Source organism: Daucus carota, chromosome 7, assembly GCF_001625215.2.
Source record: "Daucus carota subsp. sativus chromosome 7, DH1 v3.0, whole genome shotgun sequence".
Lineage (NCBI taxonomy): Eukaryota > Viridiplantae > Streptophyta > Magnoliopsida > Apiales > Apiaceae > Daucus > Daucus carota.
This window is the reverse complement of record NC_030387.2, coordinates 24,629,364-24,642,658: the sequence shown is the minus strand read 5'-3', so window position 1 is coordinate 24,642,658 and position 13,295 is coordinate 24,629,364. Positions and strand designations below refer to the sequence as shown.

General features: G+C 34.7%; 2 long non-coding RNA genes across 2 annotated transcripts; both read right to left on the bottom strand.

Annotated features, from left to right (window-relative positions):
* Positions 1-2,489: 2,489 nt before the first annotated feature.
* On the bottom strand, positions 2,490-8,685 carry LOC135148076 (uncharacterized). Its single transcript, XR_010285949.1, has 2 exons — positions 5,595-8,685; positions 2,490-3,817 (listed from the first exon to the last, which is right to left on the bottom strand). It is a non-coding gene; the product is annotated as an uncharacterized LOC135148076 (long non-coding RNA).
* Positions 8,686-8,784: 99 nt separating this feature from the next.
* LOC135148077 (uncharacterized) lies at positions 8,785-12,970 on the bottom strand. Its single transcript, XR_010285950.1, has 2 exons — positions 11,890-12,970; positions 8,785-10,112 (listed from the first exon to the last, which is right to left on the bottom strand). It is a non-coding gene; the product is annotated as an uncharacterized LOC135148077 (long non-coding RNA).
* Positions 12,971-13,295: the final 325 nt, after the last annotated feature.

The following is a 13,295-nucleotide window of genomic DNA, read 5'->3' as shown; positions in this document are numbered from 1 at the left end:
TTTGATTCTTTCATCTGTTGTGATTGTCATTCTTTATGCAAATCATTTTTACAATCACAACTGATTCATTTTTTTTTCTCAAAAGATTAAATGCAATTGCTATCATTCAAAATCATAGATTTTCAAAAATGCATTTATATCTCTTTCTGTTCTTCGGAACTTTTTTAGCCTATTGGCTTTCCTAGATAGTCATAAGGTTGAAAACCAACAATCTTTATCCCAGACTATAAAACCAAATTCAGAACACATCCCAACTTTCCCCCTGGAGTAATAAGGAACTTATTAGACTAGAGGTCAATGAGGGAGAAACTGTACTTGTTACAGCAAATAAGGATGTGAGGGATAGTGTACCCACAGCTCTACCTCTCAAGGAGAAAAGGTGTTTTCAAAATTGAGGTAACTGTTGCTCATCTGTATTCTCTCAAAAGAATATAGAGCTGAAAAGGCAATACAACAGTCTCTGGAATCATTCTCTCAACAGGATGAGTCCATTGAAATTCGCTCGTCAGCCAGAGCATCTTGTATTGAGTCAAGCACATCATCAGTAATCACTCTGATGAAGAGCCTAAACAAAAAATCTTACGGACACAATACAAGAGAGTGCACAGTGAGGTTAAAGGTTTTGTTCTAGAAGCAACTTCTTCATTTACCATTTTACGGTAGATAAGATGGTTGATGCCTTTACAGGTGTAAGGAGGAAACGAGGATCTCAATTGCCAAATCTTCAGGATTCTCGTCTCCCTCCCCAGATAAGAACAGATCTGGATCCAATCGGAATGGATTTCCTATTTATAGGAGATCAGCAACTCTCTGACTATGAGTCAGTTTATTGATGAGTCAGTTGAGGATTGGGGATTTACGAAACCCCATTGCACCGCCAGTGACCTCTCTTGAAGGGGCTATGGTGATTTTCTCATGCAGGTACAGAAGACCATACTTTGAGTGCTGAGAGAAACACTATGAGCCAAACACTGAGAGCTAAACACTTGGTGCGATTCTGAGAAGAACCAGTGAGATATCAGAATGAGAAATCTGTGAGCATGAGTGAGTGCAAACACATAGGAAATTGAGAAGAGTGAAACACTTGTGAGGTACATATTATAATATTTAGTATCGAAAACTCACATGTTGTTGAAAGAATTGACGGAAGCAACTACGGTTCATTCCATTTCACGGTGTGAACTTGTGGTTGATGATTCTCTTGAATCAAGTGTCTTCACAGACATTGAGGAGGACTTAGGCCTTTGCCATAATTAAGCCTTTGTCTAACCTCCCAGAGCAAACAACTCTGGATCCTTAATTGGATAAGCCACTTAGTGGTTGGCAACTTGTGGACCATGATTCGGATTTATCTGATGAGTCTATAGGGACTGGGAATTACGAACTCCCATTGCACCATCGGTGACCCCCTTTAAGGGTGGCTAAGGTGATTTTCTTGCAGGTACTCAGTATTTTGGAAGCTCAGTATTTGTGTGGAGGGATACACTTACAGAACTCGTGAGTGACACCCTTACCCAAAAACCGAGAGAAAATTGAGTGTTGAGTGATACACCTGCAGAACATTTTAGTGAGACACCCACTAATTACCAAATTTATACCTACAGACATAGTGGATGTTGTTACTGGAATGTCAGTTTTTGTTCCTTACTTTTCCGTTTGGAACCTATTCTTTCAGCATAGGCACCAACCCAATCAAAGTAAACCCTTCTTCTGAACTCTTTCTTCGACCCCAGCTTTAGCGTTGTTTAGTTCTCTACGGGGATATTATCTTTTGGTACAGGATGTATTGGACACGTTCCTTGACCATATTTGATACCACATATCCTCGGAGGATTCCACAACTAAGGGGGAGAATATATTTAGGGGGAGAATATATGAAAGGGGGAAGAAAAAGTAAGGGGGATTAAACTACTCTTTAGCTGTGTACTACTGAGGGGGAGATTCTTCTTTCAACTAAGGAGGAGGATTGATCTTTCATCTAAGGGGAGACAACTACTTATCACTAAGGGGAACCTGATCAAGGTAACGGGAGGAGAAGTATAAGGTGATACATTTATTCTTCAGTAAATGGTAGACATGAACTCATTCATTACCACTGAAGAATTCAATGAAGCTGCTGATTGTTCTTTGCATAATGGAATGTTTTGAATTCTCTTCAAGACAGACTATCAGGATTATCAGGCAGGTAAGCAAGAACCAGAGAAATAAAGGTGATATGCACATTTGTTATTTCTATTCATGAAATCTGGAAATGTATTATATGATCCAGAAACTTTGTAGCATTATTTACTAGTCCAGTGTGACAGCCCGAGAATCCGGGGGTCTGGATTCTGACGTCACCACACGAAACCTTTTTAAAACACTTTGAAAACCTGTATTTTTTTTTTTTTTTTATTAAAGATAATTAAACCCAAAAGAATTTAAAGCGTGAAATTCAGAGAATTTAAAACTTGAAAACATTTAATAAAAGATCTGAAAGACGTTAAATGAAAGATTTGAAAGAGAACATCTTCACCCCCAAAACAACAGGATCGCTTCCAGGTTACAGTATTGAAATTAGAATCTACCACTATTATTACACAACATCTCTTACCAAATCAGATCATCTTCGATAAGAAGAATCACTGTCAACTATTCCAGCTTGCACCAACCTCATCAACTTTCCTGAACACTCCTCGACCACTGGATCCTCAACTCTGTCTCCTCGCCTAGCATTAGCCTTATTCACAATCTCAATCAATCATCTCATCTTTAAGCCTTTCTGAAATGGTTAGAAAGGAATAGCAAGAGTGAGCAACAACGCTCAGCAAGTAGTAATAAACAATGAAAATTCTGAAATGATATAACAGAAGTTCACGAGTTCAAGATATAAAAGGATTCAACCTGAGTTCACGAGTTTAGGTATTGTATAAGAAAACCACAATACCTTGCGGCAATTGAATACTGAGGAATTCAATCCTTCACAAGAGAATTATTGAATTGGACTATCTCATTTTAATTAAAACCAAGGTTAGGCAGCTGATCAGTTCCGCACTAACCCCGAGCAGGCCCCGCCATGCTCTATCACTGGATCCAAGGCACTCATTGGCCTAACATGACCACGAATCTGGTCCACAGGTTTATATCAAAAAAAATAATAATCCAATTCTCTAATTCAATAACAGGTCAACGTATAACAACAGAACATAAACACAATCAATATCAATGATAGAATAATTCCAAATCACACTTTAATAATCAACTTTTCATAAACCAGAGTCCATCCTTCCATAAATCATAGTTCAGGAAATCCTTAACTATTCAATATCCTCCATTATCGGCTAAGCAACTGAATTTAGCCTGCTAAACCAGCATGACAATGGCGGGTTGAATAATCAAGAAGATCCCAAGTCATTCTAGGTTCTAATCATCACTGAGCAACACATGCTTCAATGACAATCTGAACTTCGAATTAATTTGTAAAACTGGAATTATCTGAATTTTTGAGGATCAGAAAAGGATGGATAAAAATATTTGCACTTGCCAAATATGAAAAAGAGAGGAACGAATATTTGCAACACATACGAAAAGAATGGATCAGAATAATCGCAAGATATCCAAAAGAAGGGTATAGGATACTTGCCTTAAATCTGACTCCCGTCTCTCAGCTCATTCTCATCTTTCCACCTTCATACTCTATGCATATCATAGTCTCTAGACCATCTCTGGCTATACCCTATTCGCCACACCACTTCGCTTACTCGACTCATTCTTTATTCGCTTTGGAACACCACTTGTCCTTCTGAACGTCTTTGGTCATCCTCGTCTCGTCCAAATCCTTAACGAGAATAAGATAATACTATAGTCACTAAATAATATATCGCATATACATATCACGTATATCGATACCCACTTATATACCCCTTTAAACTTATCACATATCACTTAACACGTAATCATGCTTTGACTCTACCATATAGTCAAGTCATATTCCACATAACATATCACAAATCAATTATCATATAAATCCTATCGATAATCCGACATCATCTCGTCTATTTATTAGACTATCCACCTGTTATCCTATCTCAATCAACAATCAACCAACCAAATCCAATCATTATAATCCATATCTTCTTATCCAATATCAATCAACTCACGACACTATGTCATCCAAATCTTTTATCACACATGTATACTATCATGAATAAACATGTATATCACGTAATCATCAATTAATAGCAATCAAATAACATATAATCACATTGTGCACATTTAACAACAATTATTCACATTTTCGACTCCATCATATGATTATGTCACATCAAACTAGACTTTATAAGCTTCTGTCTCTCTTTCGTTTCACTCGATTCCGACTTACGGATCAAAAGTTATGCTCAAAACAGTTTTCTCCCTCTTCTATCGGCACATAACACATCCAACCAATAGCAGACAACACACAACACATAAGGTTTCCCATTCCAATTGATATTAAATCAAGTCTTGGGTTTAAAATGATTTTTCGGGAATTTTCTGGAATTTTTAAACATTTTTCGGAATTAAAATCGATAAAAGAATCACTTTTCGGATAAATAATCAAGTCCCAAATACTTGAAATTGGACTTGAAATCATTCATAAACAATAATAGAGCCTTGAAAATAATTTAGAAAAATATTTCAAAGCTCGAAACTATTTTTCGGAATTTTTAAATCAAAAAGGATTAATTAAATCCAATTAATTAACCAATTAAAATCAATTAATAATTAATTAAAATAATTAATCAATTAATATTTAAATTAATTGACCAATTAAAATAATTAATTACTAATTAAAATTAATTAATAAACTAATTTAGATTTATTTTTTAAATAAAGAAATAATTAAAAATCATTTTTGAAATTTAAAATAATTAAATAAAACAATTTTTGAAAATTAAAATCAAAAGGTTTAAAGTGTAAAATTTTGAAAGTTTTGTTCAGGGTTTAAAGTGTAACTTTCAGAAGTTACAGGGGCTGTTTCGTAAGTTTCAAAACCTCAGTACTCAAACTTCACCATCTTCATAAGTTGGGTGACCAAACGGCAATTTGCCGCCGGCCACCACTAACTTCGCCGGATTCGGCGTTCTTGGCGTCCATTCGACACCAAAACCTCCAGATAAACTCTATATGCTACCCACAACTCGTTTCTGAAATCAAAATCATCAAACAAGGTCTAAATTGGCCGTAAAATCCGGCCAAAGTTCATCCGCCGCCGGCGAGCTTTCAAGCTCCGGCGTGCTTTAAAAACGAAACCTCCCTACTTTTTGAGACCACCAAATGATTCCTCATCTCCTATTCTATCTGTTTTCACCCTCCATACATCCCCAGATTCAACCGTTTGCAAAGCCCCAAAATCGAATTGAAAACATTCAAGAACACTCAAGAACACCCCTCAAGAATCAAACCCACTTTTCTAGGTGTTATGGAACTCAAAAATCAACATATAATATACCAAAACGACGAGAAAAACATGTACTACATCATGGAACCATCAAAACAATCGAACAAACAAGTTTGCAAAAATTCACTATTTAAATCATAATAATTCGAATCTTAAAGCTTCAATTACTCCCTACCTGTGAATCTCAGGTTGTTTTTGATGATTGATTTGAGTTCTACTCTTCAATATCTTCGATTTGACTATTCGCACGCTTGATTCTGACTTCAATAACGCCTTCAAATCTTCGTTTGATTATGAAGAACACGAAGAACACCGCTCGGTTTCTCTCGGTATTCGTGCAGAGAAACTGGTGAAATGATTTTACGGGTGAAAATCAGCTCTAGAAAGGCCTATTTATATTTACAAATAATTGGTACCCCTTTGGATCGTTTATGACATGAAAATATGTATTTAGTAGCTTTATATAATAAAACGGGGTCCAATCGGTACTGGTTTTCGAGATAATCATCAAAACGAGGCTCTTTAACTCAATTATTGGTCTGCGGGTCCCATTGCAATTATGACAAGATAAGAATTAATATAATAATCAAAATATCTCGTTTCACGCTTATCGAGACAAACTGGATAATTATCAACAATTAAAATACCCGAAAAACTCCGCCGGACCGACTACGGGGAAAACCGTACTCCGGATCGAAAAAGTCAAAACACGAAAAATGTCCGGAATATTCAAATTAGGCTAAAGGTGAGTTTTGTTGAAACTTCCGGGAAGAAAATTTGCTACCTCGTTACGAGTGGACGGTTTTACGGAAGTCAAATAATTAATAAATACATATAAATATACACAATTAAATCCGTAAATTGATTATAAAATCATCTAACATTCCATAAATCGATATGAAAATTTCCAAATAAACTATATTTTCTCCTGAGCATATAGAAATTGAATTCTCTCAAATACGAACACATATGAGCAGTTAACGCAATAAACCAGATAATATAAAATTCACAAAAATTCATATATTAATCATAAATCACCATAAATAATTAAACGAGCAATACCACAAGTAACACTTAGTCACATACCACATATATTCACATAATTATCATCTAGAATTTTCGAAACAATATATGAAAATCAGTTGTAAAAATATAATCATTTATCAATAACACAATAACCCGGGGTTTAAATATAAAACTTTGAAAACTCATCAAACTGGAATAAAATATTAAATCTTATTCCCTTCTTTTTAAGAAAATCATTTATAATATTAATAAAAATATTTTTAAAATCCGGGTTATTACAATCTACCCTCCTTATAGGGATTCCGTCCTCGGAATCAGAAAAAGAAGGAGGACGCATAATTTGTAAACGCATAATTTGTAAAATCCACATCAATCCGCAAAACAAGTATAATCACATAAAACTATTCGCATAGTCAATTCACTTTTCAATTAAAGCCAACAACAATATTTAGACAAATAGATTTATAATAATTAAATCTAAATTTAATAATATGGGATATTACATTCTACCCCCCTTATAAGGATTCCGTCCTCGGAATCCTTCGAAGAAACTAAAATGTACACACTTCGTAATATCATATCGTCATCCACCTTTGATTGATCTTGGCATACCTTTAACTTTAATGGAAAAGGAAAATCAAACTTTCGCGATTGCAAAATTCATTTGCCAAGAATCGATCTTTGGGAATTTTCGAATAGAACAAGATGTTTTCAAAATAGGTCACATTGGAATACAAGAGTGACTGGGAGATCAATACGATCAAATGAACTTAATGTTGCGTGTCCATATTAGACACTACTAAAGGTTGTTAACCTTCTTGTAATCACAACACACACAAGTGATGGCGTCCCATCCAACTCCTATCACACAGACAGGTATACCTTGTGTCCCCTATACATAGGGTTGTTCATCCCAATCAGATTGAAGAAATGTCAAGGAATATCAAAGAATGTCAAGGAATATCAAAGATATCAAAGAACATCAAGGGATATCAAGGAAGATGAAAGGGTATCAAGGAATGTCAAGAAATGTCAAACAATATCAAGGAACATCACTATCTCTTCACAACAAACCTTTATCACACATCTTTGCTTTCCAACTCATACCAATAATCAATATCAATGTCATCTTAGAATTTGAGAAATTAAAGATCTCATTTATCAAAACTTTCGTAGAAAAGATACCATGATAATATCTCACTGATGAGAAAACAATCAAAAGAATCTTTAGTTGAAGAGAGGTATTGCCAAGGTCTTCTCAATTTCCCACTCTACTTTACGAAATCGTTATTGGATTTATGTCATCCTTTCAACGTTCTCGATAGTCGATTGACGTTCGTTCGTAGCAGCCTCGTAAAATTCATAGTAGACGTTATCGTTCGTAATAAGTCTTGGCCTCCACTTCATCCCCATTATCTGTGAAGTCACTAGCAAAACACGTAGCATATCATCGATTGTATGGATCGCCAACCTGTGGGTTATGGGCCCACCTTGATATCGTTTGAAGTCCCGATCAGCTTGAAGCGTCGTCGTCGAGGACTAACGTTCTAACTTACTCGCATACATCACCTCTAACAACTGGACTCAACTCCATATACTCCCTATCATGCACTTCTCATCTATCAACTTCTATCTACAAATCTCTCCTTCTGATTCAGTACAACTCATATCTTACACTAACTCTTCATATCTCACACAACAATATACTTTTCCAAATATCCAACATGGTCAACATACTATGAACCATGCATCTTTATCATTCTCAAATCAATACAGTAGACCATTTTCAACTATGCAGTATAGTCAGAATAATCTGAACACTGCATTTTCACCATTTTCAACTCAATCATTCATTATCAAACTCTTCTATCTAGGTCTAATCTTGACCTTTCTCACAATAGTACCATTCTCGGTTACTCGATCGCTAGAAATGAAATGTCTAAACTTAGGAATCAAAATCTCTCTAAACCTATACACTCAACTTAATCGTCTAACTAGACTCTATTCTTCTCTCTCATCCTTAGACTATTCTTAGATAGTCTGGTCATACCTCTATATGAGGTCACACAACATTCCTCATCAATAGAACTTAAAACTATAATCTATATTCTAATTCAATAACTGATAACCTGTGGCTCTGATACCAACTGTGACAGCCCGAGAATCCGGGGGTCTGGATTCTGACGTCACCACACGAAACCTTTTTAAAACACTTTGAAAACCTGTATTTTTTTTTTTTTTTTATTAAAGATAATTAAACCCAAAAGAATTTAAAGCGTGAAATTCAGAGAATTTAAAACTTGAAAACATTTAATAAAAGATCTGAAAGACGTTAAATGAAAGATTTGAAAGAGAACATCTTCACCCCCAAAACAACAGGATCGCTTCCAGGTTACAGTATTGAAATTAGAATCTACCACTATTATTACACAACATCTCTTACCAAATCAGATCATCTTCGATAAGAAGAATCACTGTCAACTATTCCAGCTTGCACCAACCTCATCAACTTTCCTGAACACTCCTCGACCACTGGATCCTCAACTCTGTCTCCTCGCCTAGCATTAGCCTTATTCACAATCTCAATCAATCATCTCATCTTTAAGCCTTTCTGAAATGGTTAGAAAGGAATAGCAAGAGTGAGCAACAACGCTCAGCAAGTAGTAATAAACAATGAAAATTCTGAAATGATATAACAGAAGTTCACGAGTTCAAGATATAAAAGGATTCAACCTGAGTTCACGAGTTTAGGTATTGTATAAGAAAACCACAATACCTTGCGGCAATTGAATACTGAGGAATTCAATCCTTCACAAGAGAATTATTGAATTGGACTATCTCATTTTAATTAAAACCAAGGTTAGGCAGCTGATCAGTTCCGCACTAACCCCGAGCAGGCCCCGCCATGCTCTATCACTGGATCCAAGGCACTCATTGGCCTAACATGACCACGAATCTGGTCCACAGGTTTATATCAAAAAAAATAATAATCCAATTCTCTAATTCAATAACAGGTCAACGTATAACAACAGAACATAAACACAATCAATATCAATGATAGAATAATTCCAAATCACACTTTAATAATCAACTTTTCATAAACCAGAGTCCATCCTTCCATAAATCATAGTTCAGGAAATCCTTAACTATTCAATATCCTCCATTATCGGCTAAGCAACTGAATTTAGCCTGCTAAACCAGCATGACAATGGCGGGTTGAATAATCAAGAAGATCCCAAGTCATTCTAGGTTCTAATCATCACTGAGCAACACATGCTTCAATGACAATCTGAACTTCGAATTAATTTGTAAAACTGGAATTATCTGAATTTTTGAGGATCAGAAAAGGATGGATAAAAATATTTGCACTTGCCAAATATGAAAAAGAGAGGAACGAATATTTGCAACACATACGAAAAGAATGGATCAGAATAATCGCAAGATATCCAAAAGAAGGGTATAGGATACTTGCCTTAAATCTGACTCCCGTCTCTCAGCTCATTCTCATCTTTCCACCTTCATACTCTATGCATATCATAGTCTCTAGACCATCTCTGGCTATACCCTATTCGCCACACCACTTCGCTTACTCGACTCATTCTTTATTCGCTTTGGAACACCACTTGTCCTTCTGAACGTCTTTGGTCATCCTCGTCTCGTCCAAATCCTTAACGAGAATAAGATAATACTATAGTCACTAAATAATATATCGCATATACATATCACGTATATCGATACCCACTTATATACCCCTTTAAACTTATCACATATCACTTAACACGTAATCATGCTTTGACTCTACCATATAGTCAAGTCATATTCCACATAACATATCACAAATCAATTATCATATAAATCCTATCGATAATCCGACATCATCTCGTCTATTTATTAGACTATCCACCTGTTATCCTATCTCAATCAACAATCAACCAACCAAATCCAATCATTATAATCCATATCTTCTTATCCAATATCAATCAACTCACGACACTATGTCATCCAAATCTTTTATCACACATGTATACTATCATGAATAAACATGTATATCACGTAATCATCAATTAATAGCAATCAAATAACATATAATCACATTGTGCACATTTAACAACAATTATTCACATTTTCGACTCCATCATATGATTATGTCACATCAAACTAGACTTTATAAGCTTCTGTCTCTCTTTCGTTTCACTCGATTCCGACTTACGGATCAAAAGTTATGCTCAAAACAGTTTTCTCCCTCTTCTATCGGCACATAACACATCCAACCAATAGCAGACAACACACAACACATAAGGTTTCCCATTCCAATTGATATTAAATCAAGTCTTGGGTTTAAAATGATTTTTCGGGAATTTTCTGGAATTTTTAAACATTTTTCGGAATTAAAATCGATAAAAGAATCACTTTTCGGATAAATAATCAAGTCCCAAATACTTGAAATTGGACTTGAAATCATTCATAAACAATAATAGAGCCTTGAAAATAATTTAGAAAAATATTTCAAAGCTCGAAACTATTTTTCGGAATTTTTAAATCAAAAAGGATTAATTAAATCCAATTAATTAACCAATTAAAATCAATTAATAATTAATTAAAATAATTAATCAATTAATATTTAAATTAATTGACCAATTAAAATAATTAATTACTAATTAAAATTAATTAATAAACTAATTTAGATTTATTTTTTAAATAAAGAAATAATTAAAAATCATTTTTGAAATTTAAAATAATTAAATAAAACAATTTTTGAAAATTAAAATCAAAAGGTTTAAAGTGTAAAATTTTGAAAGTTTTGTTCAGGGTTTAAAGTGTAACTTTCAGAAGTTACAGGGGCTGTTTCGTAAGTTTCAAAACCTCAGTACTCAAACTTCACCATCTTCATAAGTTGGGTGACCAAACGGCAATTTGCCGCCGGCCACCACTAACTTCGCCGGATTCGGCGTTCTTGGCGTCCATTCGACACCAAAACCTCCAGATAAACTCTATATGCTACCCACAACTCGTTTCTGAAATCAAAATCATCAAACAAGGTCTAAATTGGCCGTAAAATCCGGCCAAAGTTCATCCGCCGCCGGCGAGCTTTCAAGCTCCGGCGTGCTTTAAAAACGAAACCTCCCTACTTTTTGAGACCACCAAATGATTCCTCATCTCCTATTCTATCTGTTTTCACCCTCCATACATCCCCAGATTCAACCGTTTGCAAAGCCCCAAAATCGAATTGAAAACATTCAAGAACACTCAAGAACACCCCTCAAGAATCAAACCCACTTTTCTAGGTGTTATGGAACTCAAAAATCAACATATAATATACCAAAACGACGAGAAAAACATGTACTACATCATGGAACCATCAAAACAATCGAACAAACAAGTTTGCAAAAATTCACTATTTAAATCATAATAATTCGAATCTTAAAGCTTCAATTACTCCCTACCTGTGAATCTCAGGTTGTTTTTGATGATTGATTTGAGTTCTACTCTTCAATATCTTCGATTTGACTATTCGCACGCTTGATTCTGACTTCAATAACGCCTTCAAATCTTCGTTTGATTATGAAGAACACGAAGAACACCGCTCGGTTTCTCTCGGTATTCGTGCAGAGAAACTGGTGAAATGATTTTACGGGTGAAAATCAGCTCTAGAAAGGCCTATTTATATTTACAAATAATTGGTACCCCTTTGGATCGTTTATGACATGAAAATATGTATTTAGTAGCTTTATATAATAAAACGGGGTCCAATCGGTACTGGTTTTCGAGATAATCATCAAAACGAGGCTCTTTAACTCAATTATTGGTCTGCGGGTCCCATTGCAATTATGACAAGATAAGAATTAATATAATAATCAAAATATCTCGTTTCACGCTTATCGAGACAAACTGGATAATTATCAACAATTAAAATACCCGAAAAACTCCGCCGGACCGACTACGGGGAAAACCGTACTCCGGATCGAAAAAGTCAAAACACGAAAAATGTCCGGAATATTCAAATTAGGCTAAAGGTGAGTTTTGTTGAAACTTCCGGGAAGAAAATTTGCTACCTCGTTACGAGTGGACGGTTTTACGGAAGTCAAATAATTAATAAATACATATAAATATACACAATTAAATCCGTAAATTGATTATAAAATCATCTAACATTCCATAAATCGATATGAAAATTTCCAAATAAACTATATTTTCTCCTGAGCATATAGAAATTGAATTCTCTCAAATACGAACACATATGAGCAGTTAACGCAATAAACCAGATAATATAAAATTCACAAAAATTCATATATTAATCATAAATCACCATAAATAATTAAACGAGCAATACCACAAGTAACACTTAGTCACATACCACATATATTCACATAATTATCATCTAGAATTTTCGAAACAATATATGAAAATCAGTTGTAAAAATATAATCATTTATCAATAACACAATAACCCGGGGTTTAAATATAAAACTTTGAAAACTCATCAAACTGGAATAAAATATTAAATCTTATTCCCTTCTTTTTAAGAAAATCATTTATAATATTAATAAAAATATTTTTAAAATCCGGGTTATTACATCCAGGACTTTACTTTTTCTAGTGTTAGTTGAGTTATCCTCCAGAGGATTTGCTTGTTATGATTAACAAACAAATAGGGGGAGATTGTAAGTCTAAATGTAAAGACAACCCTATCTGTTACATAGGGATGATAACTCAACAATAGAACAGGACAAGTAAATAACACTACGCCTGCACCGGAATTGGAAGATACGAAGACAAAGGTTGAAGAAGCCATCTACAGTCTTGAAGGAATAAGTTCACTGGAAGAAGTTCATTAATATGTTCATGCCTCA